The sequence below is a fragment of the Ovis canadensis genome, chromosome 24, assembly GCF_042477335.2.
Source record: "Ovis canadensis isolate MfBH-ARS-UI-01 breed Bighorn chromosome 24, ARS-UI_OviCan_v2, whole genome shotgun sequence".
Taxonomy (NCBI): domain Eukaryota; kingdom Metazoa; phylum Chordata; class Mammalia; order Artiodactyla; family Bovidae; genus Ovis; species Ovis canadensis.
Window position 1 is genome coordinate 42,653,347 of NC_091268.1, and position 17,872 is coordinate 42,671,218.

A 17,872-nucleotide genomic window follows, 5' to 3' on the forward strand; every position below is an offset into this window, starting at 1 on the left:
CTGGACCACCAGGAAGTCTTGTTTTTATTTTAAATTGTGGTAAAATGCACAGAAGGTCAATTTTGCCCTCTAGCCGTTTTTAAGTGTAACGTTCAGCGGTGTCAAAGTGCTCGCTCTTTGCTGTGCAACTGTTACCGCCATCCATCTCTAGAACTCTTTTCATCTTGTAAAATCAAACCTCAATAGCCATTTAACCACAACTCCCCATAACTCCCCTCTCCCCAGACCCTGGCAACCAACATTCTGCCTTCTGTATCTGTGGCTCTGACTACTGTAGGTATCTCCCATAAGTGGAGTCACAGCAGTGTTTGTCTTTTCTGTGACTGGGCTTATTTCACTTAGGATAATATCCTTGAGCTTCACCCATGTTGTAGCAACTGTCAGAACTTCCTTCCTTTTAAAGGCTGAATAATATTCCATTATATATATCATATTTTAGGGACTTTCCTAGTGGTCCAGTGGTTAAGACTCTGTGGTCCCGATGCAAGGGGCCTGGGTTCACTCCCTGATCAGGGAACTAGATCCCACATGCCCCAATTAAAAGATTCCACATGCCACGACTAAGACCTGGTACAACCAAATAAATAAATCTTAAAAATCAACAACAACAGTAAAACAATCGTTCAGTAATAAGACAGAGTCCTTGTCTCTCCTCAAGGAATATACCTAATGGTCTGACACATATCTTTGAGTTGTTCTGCAGAAACTAAGACATCCACTCAGGTAGAGGACGGTGACCACATGCTGACTAGAAGCATGTAGATTCCAGCTGGTTGCAACCAGAAGGTTGATGATTAAGATTCCTGAAACATCACCCTGCTACCTCACAACCAACCAGTTGGAGGAAAGTGCAGGAGCTGCACCCATCGCCCCAGCTGTTGCCTTTAAAACCCTTCCCTTAAAGCCATTAGGGAGTTCAGGTCTTTTGAGCACAAGCTGTCCACTCTCCTTGCTTGATGCCCTGCAATAAATGCTGTACTTTCCCTCCACCACAACACAGTGTCAACAGACTGGCTTTGCTGTGTGTTGGATGAGCAGAGAAATCTATCCAGTGGGGACACAACTTTAGCCCCACTCATATTCGTGTTGAATGTGAGTACACACTGGTGAAGGCATGTTAGCTAGCTTTTCATGCCTTTATCCCCACCCTCCACTCTGTTTTGTTGCGGTTCAGTTGCTAAGTTGTGTCTGACCCTCTGCAACCCCATGAACTATAGCATGCCAGGTTTCCCTGTCCTTCACTATCTCCCAGAGTTTCGCTCATGTCCATTGAGTCGGTGACACCATCCAAACATCTCATCCTCTGTGGTCCCCTTCTCCTCCTGCTCTCAGCCTTTCCCAACATCAGATCTTTTCCAACGAGTCAGTTCTTCATATCAGGTGGTCAAAGTATTGGAGCTTCAGCATCAATCCTTCCAATGAATATTCAGGGTTGATCTCCTTCAGGACTGATTGGTTTTATCTTCTTGCTATCCAAGGGACTCTCAAGAGTCTTCTCCAGCACCGCAATGTGAAAGCATCAGTTCTTTGGCACTCAGCCTTCTCTATGACCCAGCTGTCACATCTGTACATGACTACTGGAAAAAGCCATAGCTTTGACTATACAGACCTTCATTGGCAAAGCGATGTCTCTGCTTTTTAATACTGTTTAGGTTTGTCATAGCTTTTCTCCCAAGGAGCAGGTGTCTTTCAATTTCATGGCTGCAGTCATTGTCCACAATGATTTTGGAGCCCAAGAAGAGAAAATCTCACTACTTCCACTTTTCCCCTTCTATTTGCCATGAAGTGACGAGACCAGGTGTTTTTAGACAACCAACTTTTTTAAAAGATTTTTTTGGATGCGGGCCATTTTAAAAGTCTTTACTGAATTTGTTATAATATTACTTCTGTTTTATATTTTGGTTTTCTGGTCACAAGACATGTGGGATCTCAGCTCCCTGACCAGGGATTAAACCCATGCCCCCTGCATTGGAAAGCAACGTTTTAACCATGGACCACCAGGAAATTTCTGATAACCAATATTTTAATTGCCAGCTCCAATTCTCTGTCAAACTAGTACTCCAAGGTATCTCTCTGCTCATTGTTGGACATCATGGGCTCCAGAGTGAGTTCCTTGGTCTGAGGAAATGACAATTGGCCATCCATATTGATGCAATACTTTCTCTTCCAGTTCTTTCATAATGCTGCAAGCATTTTCATCTACCACCGAGTAAGCAAAGCCCAGTCCAGAATCAGAGTCTATTCTTGTCAGGACCCACCTGCTGCCCCCAGGGTTACCAGCATCCCTCTGATTTACCGGCTATGTTTAGCACCTTCCCACCAGGGAAGTTGTCGCAACACTATCTGCGGTCTCTTGTCTCCTTTGCTGGTAGACAGAACAATCTTTTTGACATTTTATGCCTTAGAAGGTGTGATACAAAGGAGTCCCCAAATGGAGTCATCTTTGTTAGGTTCCCACATCAGCAAACCAAGACTTAATACATAACTAATTACAGTTTCAATCTTCCCCAGGAATTTAACCTTTAACCAGCCAAACTGGAATTTCCTGGTCAGCATTAGGAATAAATCTGCTGATAAACTCCTTCTGTTCCCCCTTAGAAGGATGACCTTGCCTAAAACAAGGCTTTTTTTTGATGATAATTTCCTTTTTTCTGTTCCCTCTCTGACTTTGAAACCTATTCTTATCTGCAGCTTGACAGAGCTCCTTTCTATTGCTAGATGAGATGCTGACTGATTCATGAATTTTTTTCCATTTTAACCGTTTTTAATGAAAGCTATAGACAAGGTGACTTTATTCCCGCATCTTTTCAATTGTTTCTTCCTTATATTTACCCTTTTTTTTTTTTTTTTTGCCCCTTGGCAAGATTTGGCTTTATGTTCAAGGATCTTTGTGTGGTCCTTGCCAGTTTTAGACTGGTGATAACCACCTTGCTGGGCTGAATGCCCACATGGACAGTCCTGCCACTGGCCTTCCCCCACTGCATTGTTCAGTATAGATGTTGTATTTCTTCCTGTAAACCTGGACTACTTGGCCAATTTGCTGCCTTTTGTAGTGCCCTTCTATAGCCTGAACTTCATCATCCTTTCTGATGGGTATGGATCGAACATTGTACTTCTGTCTCAGCTCTTAGAGAGAGAAGACATCATCTTCCTGAGAATGTGGGAAGGTGCACTGAAATGCCTTTTTCAGTTCTTACTTCTGTCAGAAGTCACGAAGGGATTGAACTTCATTTTGGCCATTTTAGTGAGGACTTAGAAGGGAAGAGACTCATGAATCACTTTATAAAGTCATTTAGATCTTTCAATTTTTCTTGTTGGAATTTTTGTTATTGAACAGGCACAAAAACAGGTCTAGATTCAGCCCATCTCTGCATTGATACTGTGCCCTCACTTCCCCTCATTTCTGGATCCAGTGGCCATATCAAGAGGTCACATGGGGATATCTGCTTGTCAATTACAGTCACTTTCCAAACTTGGAAAGTAGTTCTTCCAGTGGGCATAGACATATCCTGATTTAATTCATTCCTCCAATTTTCATAGGATCACATCCCTTATGCTGCTGCTGCTGCCGCTAAGTCGCTTCAGTCGTGTCCGGCTCTGTGCGACCCCATAGGTGGCAGCCCACCAGGCTCCCCCATCCCTGGGATTCTCCAGGCAAGAACACTGGAGTGGGTTACCATTTCCTTCTCCAATGCATGAAAGTGAAAAGTGAAAGTGAAGTTGCTCAGTCGTTTCTGACTCTTCACGACCTCATGGACTGCAGCCTACCAGGCTCCTCCGTCCATGGGATGTTCCAGGCAAGAGTACTGGAGTGGGGTGCCATTGCCTTCTTCCCACCCCTTAGGAACATCCCTTTAATAGTCCAGTTTTCCTTTAACCTACCACCTGACCAAATGGACAGGCCATTGACCACTGCCTTTGAGGCATTAAAAACCCAAACGATGGTCCAGTGGCTAAGACTCTGTGCTCCCAGTGCAGGGAGCCTGGGTTCAATCCCTGGTCAGGGAACTAGATCTCAAAGGCCACAACTAAGACCTGGCACAGCCAAATAAATAAATAAATATTTAAGAAAACAAAACAAAAACCCAAACATAGGGACTTTTAACATGGGTCAACTCCTCCATCACTGCCTGGAAAACAGCATGCAATTCAACATACCACACTGATCTCTTTTTACCTTCTTCAATCAGACTGGTAGCCTTCCAACAAGAATCTTGTCCATTTACCTCGGAATGGACACCCACAAACCAAAGAGCTCTTTGTCTGTCAGTGGAGGGCTGTGTATGGGGCACTGACCAAGTGACAGTGGAATCCATCAGCTCCTCACACAGTTCCAGAGTCAATCCTGGAGCAGGCGGGGTGGGGGAAAGTCTCCCTGCTGGTGAGTATCTATTTCTTCCTTGCATTCTCCCCCAAACTGACCCCAGATAAGCAACTTCTGTTTCACTATGAAACTATTCCAGATTGGGAAAGGAGTACCTCAAGGCTGTATATTGTCACCTTGCTTATTTAACTTTTATGCAGAGTACATCATGCGAAATGCCAGGCTGGATGAAGCACAAGCTGAAATCAAGATTGCCAGAAAAAATATCAGTAATCTCAGATATGTAGAGACACCACCCTTGTGGAAGAAAGCAGAGAAGAACTAAAGAGCCTCTTGATGAAATTGAAAGAGGAGAGGGAAAAAGCTGGCTTAAAACTCAACATTCAAAAAACTAAGATCATGGCATCCGGTCCCATCACTTCATGGCAAATAGATGGGGTAACAATGGAAACAGTGGCAGACTTTATATTCTTCTGCTCCAAAATCACTGCAGATAGTGACAGAAGCCATGAAATCAAAAGATGCTTGCTCCTTGGATGAAAAGCTATGGCCAACTAGACAGCATATTAAAAAGCAGAGACATTGCTTTGCCAACAAAGGTCCATCTAGTCAAAGCTATGGTTTTTCCAGTGGTCATGTATGGACGTAAGAGTTGGACATAAAGAAAGCTCAGTGCTGAAGAATTGATGCTTTTGAACTGTGGTGTTGGAGAAGACTCTTGAGAGTCCCTTGGACTGCAAGGAGATCAAACCAGCCCATCCTGAAGGACATCAGTCCTGAATATTTATTGGAAGGACTGATGCTGTAGCTGAAGCTCCAATACTTTGGCCACCTGATGTGAAGAAGTGACTCATTGGAAAAGACCCTGATGCTGGGAAAGACTAAAGGTGGGAGGAGAAGGGAACGACAGAGGACGAGATGGTTGGATGGTATCACTGGCTCAGTGGACATGAGTTTGAGCAAGCTCTGGGAGTTGGTGATGGACAGGGAAGCCTGGCATGCTGCAGTCCATGGGGTCACAAAGAGTCAGACACGACTGAGCGACTGAACTGAGCAGAGGAAACTGTCCTGGGCACAGCCACGTTCATCAGATTGTTTTAACTCTCTAGGCCTAAGTCCCAGTAGGCATTGCTCATAGCGTTTTGCCATAAGCCCCAGCTAGGTTCCATGTAGGGTTATCTCACACAGGGCTATCATAGGGAGAATCCGTCCCCACCCACACTCTGGCTTCTGTTATACGATGTTTGGGCTCAGGGAATCTTCCCGGTTTCCATTTAGCATGTCCAATTAACATTGCTTGAAGGGAAGATTTACATGTCTTCTATTTTACACGATACTAGGTAGGGGAAATACTCCCATGAGATTCAACATGGGAATACCACCCTGGAATATAATCAAGTATAAGAAATGCAACTGGAAAGTTCCCTGGTGGTCCAGTGGTTAAAGACCCACCTTCGATTCGGGGGATGCTAGTTCAATCCCAGGTAGAGGAACTAAGATCCCACATGCGGGTCAACTAAACCTGCCAGCCAAAACTACAGGGCCTGTACACTCTGGAGGCCATAGGCCACAATCAGAGAAGCCTGCACACTTCAACAAAGATCTCATTTGTTGCAAGTAAGACCTGACACAGCCAAACACATGCATTTTTTTTTTTTAAACAAGAAGACTGCCCTGGTGGTCCAGCGGTTAAGACTCCACCTGCTAAGGCCGGGAACATGGGTTTGATCCCTGCTCTGGGAGGATCCCCCATGCTGTGGAGCAACTAAGTCCATGCGTCACAACTACGGAGCCCGTGCTCTAGAGCCTGTGAGCCGCAACTAGAGAGTGGCCACCACTCACCGCAACTAGAAAAAGCCTGGGGGCAGCAACAAAGACCCATCACAGCCAAAAATGGGGGAAAAAAGAGTAATCACTATAAAGACTGTTCAAACCCAGCAATTCTCCTACAAACTTCTACCCTACGTTCCTTTTGTTTTATTATTATTGTACTTCACTGTGCATTGCAAATATTGAAAGTTTTTTTTGTTTATTTGGTTGGTTTTTTTAAAAAATTGAAGGTTTGTGGTAACCCTGTGTGGTATATGTTTATCGGCATCGTTTTCCCAACAGCATTTGCTCACTTTGTGTCTGCCTTACATTCCTAATTGCAGCCTCCATTAGGACTTCATCCACAATACTAGATCGGGAAAGCGCTCTCCTGCCAAAGATAGTATCCAGTGCCACAGAGGGAGACACAACTTCTTTATGTAAAGCCTGTTTCAGCATTCCAACTTTCATAATCCTATCAATCATTACATGCTTACATCTTCATCATCTAATTGCTGCCTGTGTAGGGGCTTCACTAATGGATGTGGCTTCCCTCTCAAGGAGCCCTGGAAACTTCTCCACCCTCTGACCACTTGGCCCAGTCTTGTGCCAAAGGCTTTTGGTCATCGGTGAGGGATTGAACCAAGGCCCTTTTGTCAATCTTTAACCTGATAAACCCATCTAACCACTGTACCAAGCAACGGTTGGTCAGGTTTCTCATCATCATTTCTGCAATCTGACTTTTGCCTTTTTCCCTCTTTTCTCTTTTCATTATTTAGAGAATACTTTGTTAGTTTCTGTAATCAAATCCATGTAGATAAGACCTTACATATTTAATACAGATGGAAAATTTTATGTTTAATGTTTCTAGGCCAGATGGCTGCTGACTTTTTCAATTTCTCCAAAATCTCCTAAGGATTTCCTTCTGCTGGGACGAGTCTCGTGACTCTCCCCTTTCTGTTTCCTCTTCATTTGTTTCCTATCAATATTTGCTTATTCATCTTAATTCTTAATAACCATTTAAAACTTTTCACTCTGTTGGGAAGTTCCTTGAATCTCCCCTTGGCCTCTTCTCATTCTCTTGTTAATTAACTTGATATTTTTATTACCATCTGTGAAACTGAGTCTTCCAAATTCCCTTACCAATTAATCGCTTAATGCAAAACTTTATTCCCCGTTTCGTGCCCTCTAGGACTTAGTAGAGAACCTCAATTCCGTGCTAACTGAACACAAATCAGCCAGAGTCACATGACTAAAATTTGGCTGCCGTCGATAATGTCGTTCATGTACTTAAATTGTTATTGTAGATAAAATCATCAATGTACAAACTCCGGTTGTTTCTCTAGGGCAAGATAAGCTAACAGACTCCCGAGTCATATGGACCTCCTGACCAGAGAATCCTACACCAGAGACATCCCAACTTCCAAAGCTATGATTAAGAAGGGTCGCAAGGGTTCAGTGGTAAGAAACCTGCCACTGCAGGAGACCCGGGTTCGATCCCTGGTCTGAGAAGATCCCACATGCCATGGGGCAATCAAGCCAGGGCGCCACAACTGCTGAGCCTGTGCTTTAGAGCCTGGGAGCTGAAACTGCGGAGCCGTGTGCCTCAGTTCTTGAAACCCGCACTCTAGAGCGCCTGCTCAGAAACAAGAGGAGTCACCAAAATGAGAGGGCTTCACACACAACTAGAGAAAGTGAACGTGTAGCAACCAAGACCCAACACAGCCAAAAATAAATAAATTTTTAAAATTATTTTTTAAAAAAGAAATGTCATAAGAAATGATCGATCCCAGCCTCTTTGTTCCTTACATTAGGAAAAAAAAAAAACCACCTTTAACTCAAAGACCAGATTGGAGTAGATCTGAGGCTTGTCTGTCATTCCCAAGCAATAAATCCTTACCTTGCTGCAAACGCCTGTTGTCACAGCTTGGCTTTCTGCGCTGTGGGTACCTGAGCCCTTTACTTGGTTGCATCTGTAAGACCTATGAGGGAAAGCTGAGACAGGAAATTCAATAAAGCTTCCTGCACTGTTTTTCGGTTTTGCAACAATTGCATTATATGGGGTGCCCATGTGAAAGGGTCCCTTCTAACCACAGCATTTACCATGACCTAGGTAATGGGCATGTTCATCAGGTAGGTATCTCAGTCATCACAAAGCCCACCCCACATGGGTTACATTCATATATATCAGCTGCTTCATTTGGGGTGTTTGTTTGGCATCCATGGGCTTCCCAAGAGGCTCAGTGGTAAAGAATCTGCCTGCCAATATAGGAGATGTGGGTTTGATCCCGCCACAACTACTGAGCCTGTGCTCTAGAGCCCGGGAGCCTACATGCCCTAGCGCTGGTGCTCCTTAATAAGAGAAGCCACCACAGTGAGAAACCCGAGTACCACACCTAGAGAAAGCCCGGGTGCAGCAACGAAGGCCCAACATAACCAAAAATGAATGAATGAAACAGTAGTGACTGATCATGTAAGTTTAAGACTGCTTCGCTGGAACTTTTTATAAGGAACCGCAAATGGACTTTAAAAAACTCTCGAGGTCAGGAAGGTCAAGACAAAGTCCAAGTAGTCCTTCAAGCTATTGGGTCACAGCTGAGCCTATACTGGGCCACAGCTGAGTCTATGCATCTCTCTCTCAAGTGTACTTATTTATTAACTAAGCCTTTGGGTGTCTCAGAGCCACACGAGTACCTAAAAGGATATGTCACTTGGTTGGAGATCAGACAGTATTTAACAGTTTGCCTTACTGCATAAAAATTTTCTGGATGTTTTGGCAGGTGACCTACTGTCAAATTAACTCATTCTGTGACCATCTTATGTGTGTTCCTTGTGACACTAAGCGGCAGGAAACTGCTTGACCTTTCCCACCATTTTTTTTTGCAACTTTTTGGCTTCTGAGATTCCCATCAGTCTTTATCTCTTGTGCTCACTAACAGAAACTGACAGTAACTGAAGACCTAGAACTGTGGACACCACCAGTAGCCAAAAGATGAGGAACTGGCGGAGGGGACTTTTCTGGTGGTCCAGTGGTTAAGAATCTGCCTTCCAAGGCAGGGAGCACGGGTTCAACCCCTGATCAGGGAACTAAGATCCCACCTCCCAAGGGGCAACTAAGCCTGCTTGCTGCAACTAGAAGACCCAGTATAGCCATTTTTTAAAAAGAAGGATTCTTAAAAAAAAAAAAAATAGGGACTGGGGAAAGGGTTGAACTAGCAGTCTTCAAAGAATGGGGACTGCAAACAGATTCCAGACAAATGGGGAACTAAAGACTAAACTGCCAGCAGTTCCCAGCATGGAGTCTGAGGTCAGAATGAAGGGCTAACTTTAGAAGGTACTGCAGGCTGGCCAACCCTGAGCCTCTTTTAATCTCTGGGAAATTCTGGAGCTGTTTGAGCCCAAGTGGCATCAAGGCCATGCCCCTTCTTGGGGGAGGGGCACTCATCCCTCCAATGCTGACCAGTTCATGTTCACGAGTTCCAACATGCAGACATTTCATTCTCAACTCAATTCTGGAAATCTGGACTCAGATTCTCAGCTGTACCGCTTCCTTTCACCTGTGGAAATGAAGGTGACAGAGAGGCACAGAGAAGCTTATGCTGTGTGCTCCAAAGCCAGACTTTTAGAAAGGGAATTGGATTTCTAACATCAAGCTGGCAAGTTCAGAAGTTACACTTCAAGTGATGGGGAGCCACTGAAGATGGATGAAGATGTGCGCCTGGCTCAGTACTGTATTTTAGAGAGGTCATCAGTGGTTAGCAGACAAACGGAGAGTGGAAACTGAGGCTCTCGTCCATGGATTTCTAGGTAGAAATTCCAAGTCAAGTCCTCAGGTTGCACAGCAAGGATCCTGTCCTGGGATTTCCAGTTGGAGCCTTGATAAGACCAATGCCCTTTCCTTGGCAAGGTGATTTGTGCAAACACACTGCATCCTCCCAAAGGCAGAAAGCGGCTGATCCCAGCTCCCCTTGCTTGGAATGCTTCTTCCCCATCAGGCCTGCCTGGGATGAGAGTAAGAAGGCCAGGGAACCTCTCAGGGCAGAGCAGATCCAAATGACAACAGGAGATAGTTTCTTTTTGTACAACTTGGCGGTCTCCTGTTTCATTTTCTAGGACAGTCTGTCCGTTTGCTCCCTTCGTTATTTCCTTGCACTGACGTTTGAAGAAGCCAGCCTGCTGAGGGAGGAAGGAGAAAGAAAATCGCTGGGGTCAGTGTAGGAACCCCACCTGAGGCTGCCCAGGCCCATCTGGAGACCCAGTGACCAGCCTGGCCCCTCCCTGGGTGGCTGGTCTCACTTCTGCTCCACTCACTCCTTTGCCAGCATTATCCAAATTCTAGACCCTCAGAAGGGCTCCCCCAGACACCTCAGCTTGTCCCCTGAGTGGCCCCACCCAGAGTCACAACTGAACAATACCACTGAGCCACAGAGTCACAGGCATGGTGTGTCCTGCTTATGGGTCCCCTGCAAGCAAGTGTGACAACCCCAGCGCACACGCCAGCAAACAGGCTCCCAGCTTGCATCTGCCTGGGCTGAAGGGGTGTGCAGGACTGAAGGAGAGTGTGAAACCCTGGGCAGGAGGATGTCACCCAGGAGGCCCGTGGGTGGGACCAGTGGTGGGGGTGGGGGGACCCGGGTTAAGCCACCTGGGCCTGTTTCAAGTCACGAGTGCATAGATCTCACAAAAGCAGGGGTTTGCGTCTAGTGTTGATGACACGCAATAGGGGCCCAATAACTCTTAGCTGAATGACAAGTGAATTTAAAGAAAGTCATCACAGCACCCTGCCTGGAACATAGCAGCTGCTAGGAAGGTATTTGTTGAAGGAAGATGTCTGCTCAAGCCTCTGACTTGACTCCTTAGTGTCACACACCATGTGCGCCCCTCCCTGGGCAGCACAAAAGCCCTTTTCCTTTCATCCAACTTTTCCCTGATCCCCAACCTCTGCAACGAGCAGGTCATCTCCTTCTGGTGGTTATAAATGCCCCACAGGGTGTCAATCTGTTCTTGGGATGAGGAATCATCCTGCCCGGATGCCAAGGGTTAAGCCCAAAGCCACGGACCTGTCAATGTGTAGCTGAAGCCTCCCCACATCCATGACAGGAGGCCCAGGGACCCCCTCTCTGCCTCCTTGGAAACTCACACAGCCTCAGGACACAGAACCTCGGGGAAGCCCCTGATGAGGTTCTGCCTTGTATCAGGGTAACACTGCTCCCCCAATAAGGCTATAAGAACCTTGAAAACAAGGTCACATCTCATGTGTCTTAGGGGACCTGGGACAATCTTGAGGCTTTTTAAACAACACTGATCTATTAATTTGGCTGAACCAGGTCTATGTTGCAGAAGGTGAGCTTTTTTTTGTGGCATGTGTGATCTAGTTCCCTGACCAGGTATCCAACCCGGGTTCTCTGCATCGGGACACAGTGTCTTAGCCACCGGACCACCAGGGAAGTCTCATCTTGAGGCTTTTAAGAAAGGCTTCTGAGAACTTCAGCCTCTAATAAATGTAGGATGCGGTGCAGAAGTTAAAGCATCTGCCTGCAACGTGGGAGACCTGGGTTCGATTCCTGGGTTGGGAAGATCCCCTGGAGAAGGAAATGGCAACCCACTCCAGTATTCTTGCCTGGAAAATCCCATGGACGGAGGAGCTTGGTGGGCTACAGTCCACGGGTCGCAAAGAGTCGGACACAACTGAGCGACTTCACTTTCACTTTCTATTGACAATAATTTCACAATTATTATTATCCTCAATAGCCCACAATAAGCACTCGATTGATAAGTGCTCCTAGTAGCGTCCTCTACCAATTGAGAGGGTGGCGATAAGACTTAAACTTGGCCGATGTTCAGCTCCTACGGAGAGAAAGAATTCCCCACGCCCCACAGCGTGATGGGCAAGGACCCCTTGGAGGTTGTGGTGTGGCACCTGCTGAGCACGGTGTAGACAGCATACTTCACGGGCAGCTCCAGCTGGAAGGTGGCTTGGGGCTGTTATTCTCACTGGAAGAAGACGAGGATCCCAGCTGGCAAGTTCCCCAGGGGAGGAGACTGAGAGGGAGCGGGCGCTGCCCTGGGCCTGGCCCAGCTCACCTGCTCGCATTGGTGGCAAGAAGCAGCTTGTCTCCCAGGGTGGCCGTGGGGGAGATGTGAAAGGTGACCGTGAAGGTGATCTGGGGAGGAGGCAGAAATGGGAGGAGGTCACCAAGGAGTAGGACCGCGTGGGGGCCGGGGAGGAGGAGTGGGCAGAAGCGAGGTGGACCTGGGCCATATTTACTTTATTTCATTCCAATCTTAGCCAGTCCTGACCACACATAAAATCTCTTTTCAAAGATTTCTTTTTCATAAATCTTTCTTTTTTTTTTTTTACTCAAAACACACATCCTACTTTTCTTGCATACAGAGATGTTTTCTTTATTGCTTCTTTTAGCTTTAATCACATATATTAAATTTTCTAACCTTTACAAATCTTTAATTTTTACTGAAAATGAAAAAGTAAGCAATTGTGAACTGTCTTCTCCGTTAGCATTTTGTGGATTGGCGGACTTATAAATACTTTTTTATAATTTCTAGAAACAGGTGCTTTCTCATAGAAAAGTTCTCAGCATGGCATCCAAATATCATAAGTTTTTACGTAAAAGGAAGCCAAAAGTATATAAACCAGTGTTCGATATCAGTGTTTCAGAATTTTATCTTATTTGAGAATGATCTAGTCAATGACTAGCCATCACTTAGAGTTTCCCAGGTGGCACTAGTGTTAAGAACCCACCTGCCAATTCAGGAGCCATAGGAGTTCCATCTTTGAACTAGGAAGATCCTCTTGAAGAAGGCAAGGCAACCCACTCTAGTGTTCTTGCCTGGAGAATCCCATAGACAGAGGAGCCTGGTGGGCTATAGTCCATAGGGTTATAAAGAGTGAGACGCGACTGAAGCGATTTTGCATGCATCCATCATTTGATTTAACTTAGCATATCTTTAAGGTTTCAGGTTACCATAAAGATTTGGGGAAACTATTTTAAAAGTTCACCTAGAAACTTTTTGTCTGACAACCATTTAGTTCATTTGTTTAGATTATCTACGTAAATATTGTCGTACCAAGTTATTTTTCTTGCTGACAAATTTTGTGACAGAGAAACATGAACTTTTTTGATTAATAAATCCAGTTGGAATAAAAGTTGTATGTCTACATGATACATGTTGATCATTGTTGATCGCTCTAAAGCCATGTTTGTTTTCATTTAACCAAAAACCATAAACCAGCTTTTATTTATTCAAGATTAATCCCAGATCATGTAAACTCGAAAGTCATTTGGGCAAGTTTCTGTTAAATTTAAACTCATGTTAGTGCTTGTTTGTTTTTAAACCAATTAAATAGAGCTCTTTTACAAATTAATTTTAGTAATACCAACTGCCGGAGACAAATAGCATATATCTACAACACATATACATAGATATTTATGAACACACAGACATGCAAAGAGAGATCTTGCAGTTTCAGTTTAATATTTTAGTCATGAAACAGGCATAAGAATAGAAAATGTACTAGTTATAAAACAAGTGAGATCTAAGTCATTTTTCTATCAGATAGAGTAAGTTAAGATTACCAGCTGAGATGACTAAAGCCTTTCTATAGTATCTGTGGAGAAACACTTAAAAGATTTTTTTATTACCTCTTTTTCATTCTGTTCTCTTTCTGATAAGAAGTTTCTCCCCAGTTTTTATTTCAAAGAATTGGCTATCTGGTCCTAGAGAAAATGGGGCTGAAAACTTATGTTACAAAGGCATAGAAAAAATGTCCAAGTTTTCTTCAAGAAATCTTGGGATTTATTTCCCTGTTATCAAAGTCCTAGAGTAATTATTATGTAAACTTTCCTTCTTTTCTTAAGTGTAGGACACATTCTGTCTCCAGTGTCCCAATCTTTCACAGTATTTGTAAGCATTTAAAGATGACAGACTTCCCTGATGGTCCAGTGATTAAGACTCCACACTTCCACTGCAGGGGGTGCACATTCAGTCCCTGGCCCAGGAATTAAAATCCCATGGACCACTCAGTACTGCCAAAAGGTCTAAAAAATTAAAAATAAATAAATAAAAATGAAAAAGAAGACTTTGAGGGATGGTAAAGTTTTCTAGAGTTGCATTCACAGTTTTATAAAGATGTGTAAGATAAAGACAGCTTCTTTCACTTTATCAAGGATTTAGCTCAGGCGGTAAAGAGTCTGCCTGCAATGCAGGAGACCAGGGTTCGATGCCTGGGTTGGGAAGATCCCTTGGAGAAGGAAATGGTAACCCACTCCAGTATTCTTGGTGGAGAATTCCATGCACAGAGGAGCCTGGTGGGCTACAGTCCATGGGGTCGCAAAGAGTCAGATACGACTGAGTGACAAACACTTCACTTCACTTAAATGACATCATAGCTTGATAAGCCCACCCAACTACATTATCCCCAACTTGCTCTACTCCCTCTGGCTATATAGCTTTATTTTAGTTTAGGGGAGAAGGCCTAAAAAAAATTCCTATCAGCTTCCAATCTCTGGCAATTTTGAAAACATATTACTTTTCATTTTAGTTCCCACTTGGCTGTTTAAGAGAATAATGTAGCAGAAAAATCTCAGGGTCTCATCAACTCTGGATAGGAGCCCTCCTTCAACACCATTAGCTTGGTGGATTTTTGCTTATGGCCTTGTAGTCTCTTCAGAATGGAAAGACAATTCAGGTAGAGAATTAGAATGAGATAGCAAATTAAAGGAGGAAAGGGACTCCCCTGGATGGTCCAGTGCTTGAGACTCCATGCTTCCACTGCAGGGGACACAGGTTAGATCACTGGTCAGGGAACTAAGATCCCACATGCCACTTGGCCAAAAGGAAAAAAAAAAATTAAAGGAGGGGAAAGGGTAGCAGTAGGATCCATCTCATAATCTTTTAAGTACATCTCATTTCTTCAATATTTTATTAGTTTCTTGCAACAAAACTTTCAAGGAAGCTATTTGAGGATTTCAAAGTATTCTTCTGGGAGCGTCTGTATACCAATTAAAATAGGTATTATATTCTATTTGATTTAAGAACTATTACTTTTTTTTAAAACACAATTTTTAAAGGTTGCACTCCATTTACAACTATTACAAAATATTGACTCTATTCCCTGCTGTTGTAAAATACATTCTTGCAGCCTTATAGCTAGTAGTTTATACCTCCCTCTCTGCCACCCTTGTATTGCCATTCCCATGTCCCCCACGCTGGTAACCATTAGTTTGTTCTCTGTATCTGGAGTTTTACCCTCATTTGCAGCTAGTCTTGCTTGAGCAGAAGGCTAGTGTGGTCAGCTGACTTGTGTGGTCAGTTGCTCAGTCATGTCTGATTCTTTGCAATCCCATGGACTGTAGCCCACCAGGCTCCTCTGTCCATGGGATTGTCCAGGCAAGAATACTGGAGTGTGTTGCTGTTTTCTCCTCCAGGGGATCTTTCCCACCCAGGGATGGAACTCATGTCTCTCGAGTCCCCTGCGTTGGCAGGCGGATTCTTTACCACTGAGCCACCATCTCATTACTTCCCTGTTGGCTCAGAGGTTAAAGTGTCTGCCTCCAATGCGGGAGACCTGGGTTTGATCCCTGGGTCGGGAAGATCCCCTGGAGAAGGATATGGCAACCCTCTCCAGTATTCTTGCCTGGAGAATCCCATGGACGGAGGAGCCTGGTAGGCTACAGTCCATGGGGTCGCAAAGAGTCGGACACGACTGAGCGACTTCACCTCACCATCTCATTACATAGACATGATGGATTAAATCATTAACCATTGGTGATTGAATTCAATCTCCAGCTCTTCTCCCCTCTTGAAGCTGAGGGATGGGGCTGGAAGTTCCAAACATATAATCACGTGGTTGGCTCCACTGGCTACCAGCCCCCATATTTAGTTGCTTTCCAAAAGATGCCTCAGTAACATAACTATCTTTATCTCTCACTATCTTAGCACCCACAGCATCAGGCCTGGCAGAAAGTACTTCCATGGCAACGTGTGGGTGGCAACTCAAACAAATACTTGACTATCTTTTTGCCAGTTGCCCTAATTGTTGTTTAAAACTGAGTGAAAAACAAAAGACTTCTGCTGATACAAGTGAGAATACAATTGAAGCAAAATTGGAAATTTTACAGTTGTTGGAACAGTCAATTAACCTCAAGCCTTGCTTGTGAAGAGAAGTCTGAAATTAAAGGTGGCATATAAAATGTGATACATTCAAGAATGTTTCTAAAACATGAGGTGTGGTGAAGGTAGGGGAAATGAAGAGAACTTTAGATTTTTGGATTGAGGAGAATTGTCAAAAAATCATCTTTGGACTTCCTTGGTGGTGCAGTGGTTAGGAATCTGCCTGCCCATGCAGAGGACGTAGGTTCGATCCTTGGTCCCAGAAGACTTCACATGCTGTGCAGGGCAACTAAACGACAACGCCTGCACATGCTCTGCAGCAAGTCACCGAAATGAAAAGCCTGCCCACAGCAACTAGAAAAACCCTCGAGCAGCAACAAAGACTCAGTACAGGCAAAAATAAATAAATAAATTCATCTGAAAAACTTAAAAAAAAATTAAATTATTTTTGTGGTTCCAAACATAGAGAGAAGTTCCCAGATCTGCAGAAGTGATGACGGGGAGCTGTTTATTACTGACCCCTCAGAACAAGAGGGAGAAGGCTATTGCTCAACTTGGCCTTGACCATCTTTGTAGGAAGTAAGTAAGTCAAGCCTCAAAGTCAGCACTCATGATCTTCAGCCCCATTCCCGACAAGGGCATCACCAATGCCCTTCTCAGCATCTAATTAATTTCTTCTGACTGTTAAATGTCAGCTCAAGTAAATAAAGCTAATATTTTTGTTTTGAAAACTATTTGATATTGTCTCTACAGGATTCCTCATATCCCTGGGGGTTCTGTTCCAAGACCCCCCCATGGTTGCCTGCAACCTTGTAGAGTTCTGAGTTACCTGTATTATAAGCTTTTCCTACGCTTACATAACTTGTTGGGCCTCCCTGGTAGTTCAGATGGTAAAGAATCCACCTGCAATGCAGGAGACCTGGGTTCTGTTCCTGGGGTGGGAAGATTCCCTGAGAAGGGAACGACTACCCACTCCAGTATTTTTGCCTGGAGAATCCAATGGACAGAGGAGCCTGGCAGACTACAGTCCATGGGGTCGCAAAGAGTCAGACACTGACAGACTTTCACTTTCACTTTACGTACCTGCGATAGAGTTTAATTTATAAATTAGGCCCAGTAAAAGATTAACAATGTTTCCCCTACTATATAGACAGGACCTCATCAATCTTGTGCCCAGTGTTTATGGGGGTCTGTCCAAACATTAGATTTTTAATCTTTGATAGTATGATATTACAAAGAAATTGCTTTTCTTCTGTTATTGTTGAGCTCAGGCATCTTCACATATGCTTAAAGCGCACTAGTCATTTGTGTTATTTCATTTTCTTCTGTTTTTTTTTTTTCCATTTTTCTTGGAATAGCAATATCTTTGTTACTGGTTTCTAAGAACTCATTTATTTATTTTTAGATTTTTTTTAATTTGGATCATTTTCTAAGTCTTTATTGGATTTGTTACAATATTATTTATGTTTTATACTTTGGTTTTTTGGCAGCGAGCCATGTGGGATCTTAGCTCCCCGACTAGGGATTGAACCCTCACCCCCTTCATTGGCAGGCAAAGTCTTAACCACTGGACCACCAGAGAAGTCCCATAAGTCCCACTTATGACTG

The 17,872-nt window shown here is 44.1% G+C and overlaps 1 pseudogene; it reads right to left on the minus strand.

Moving 5' to 3' along the window:
• Positions 1 to 2,791: 2,791 nt before the first annotated feature.
• LOC138429324 (large ribosomal subunit protein uL24 pseudogene) lies at positions 2,792 to 3,231 on the minus strand (annotated as a pseudogene).
• Between the last annotated feature and the right edge of the window lie 14,641 nt (positions 3,232 to 17,872).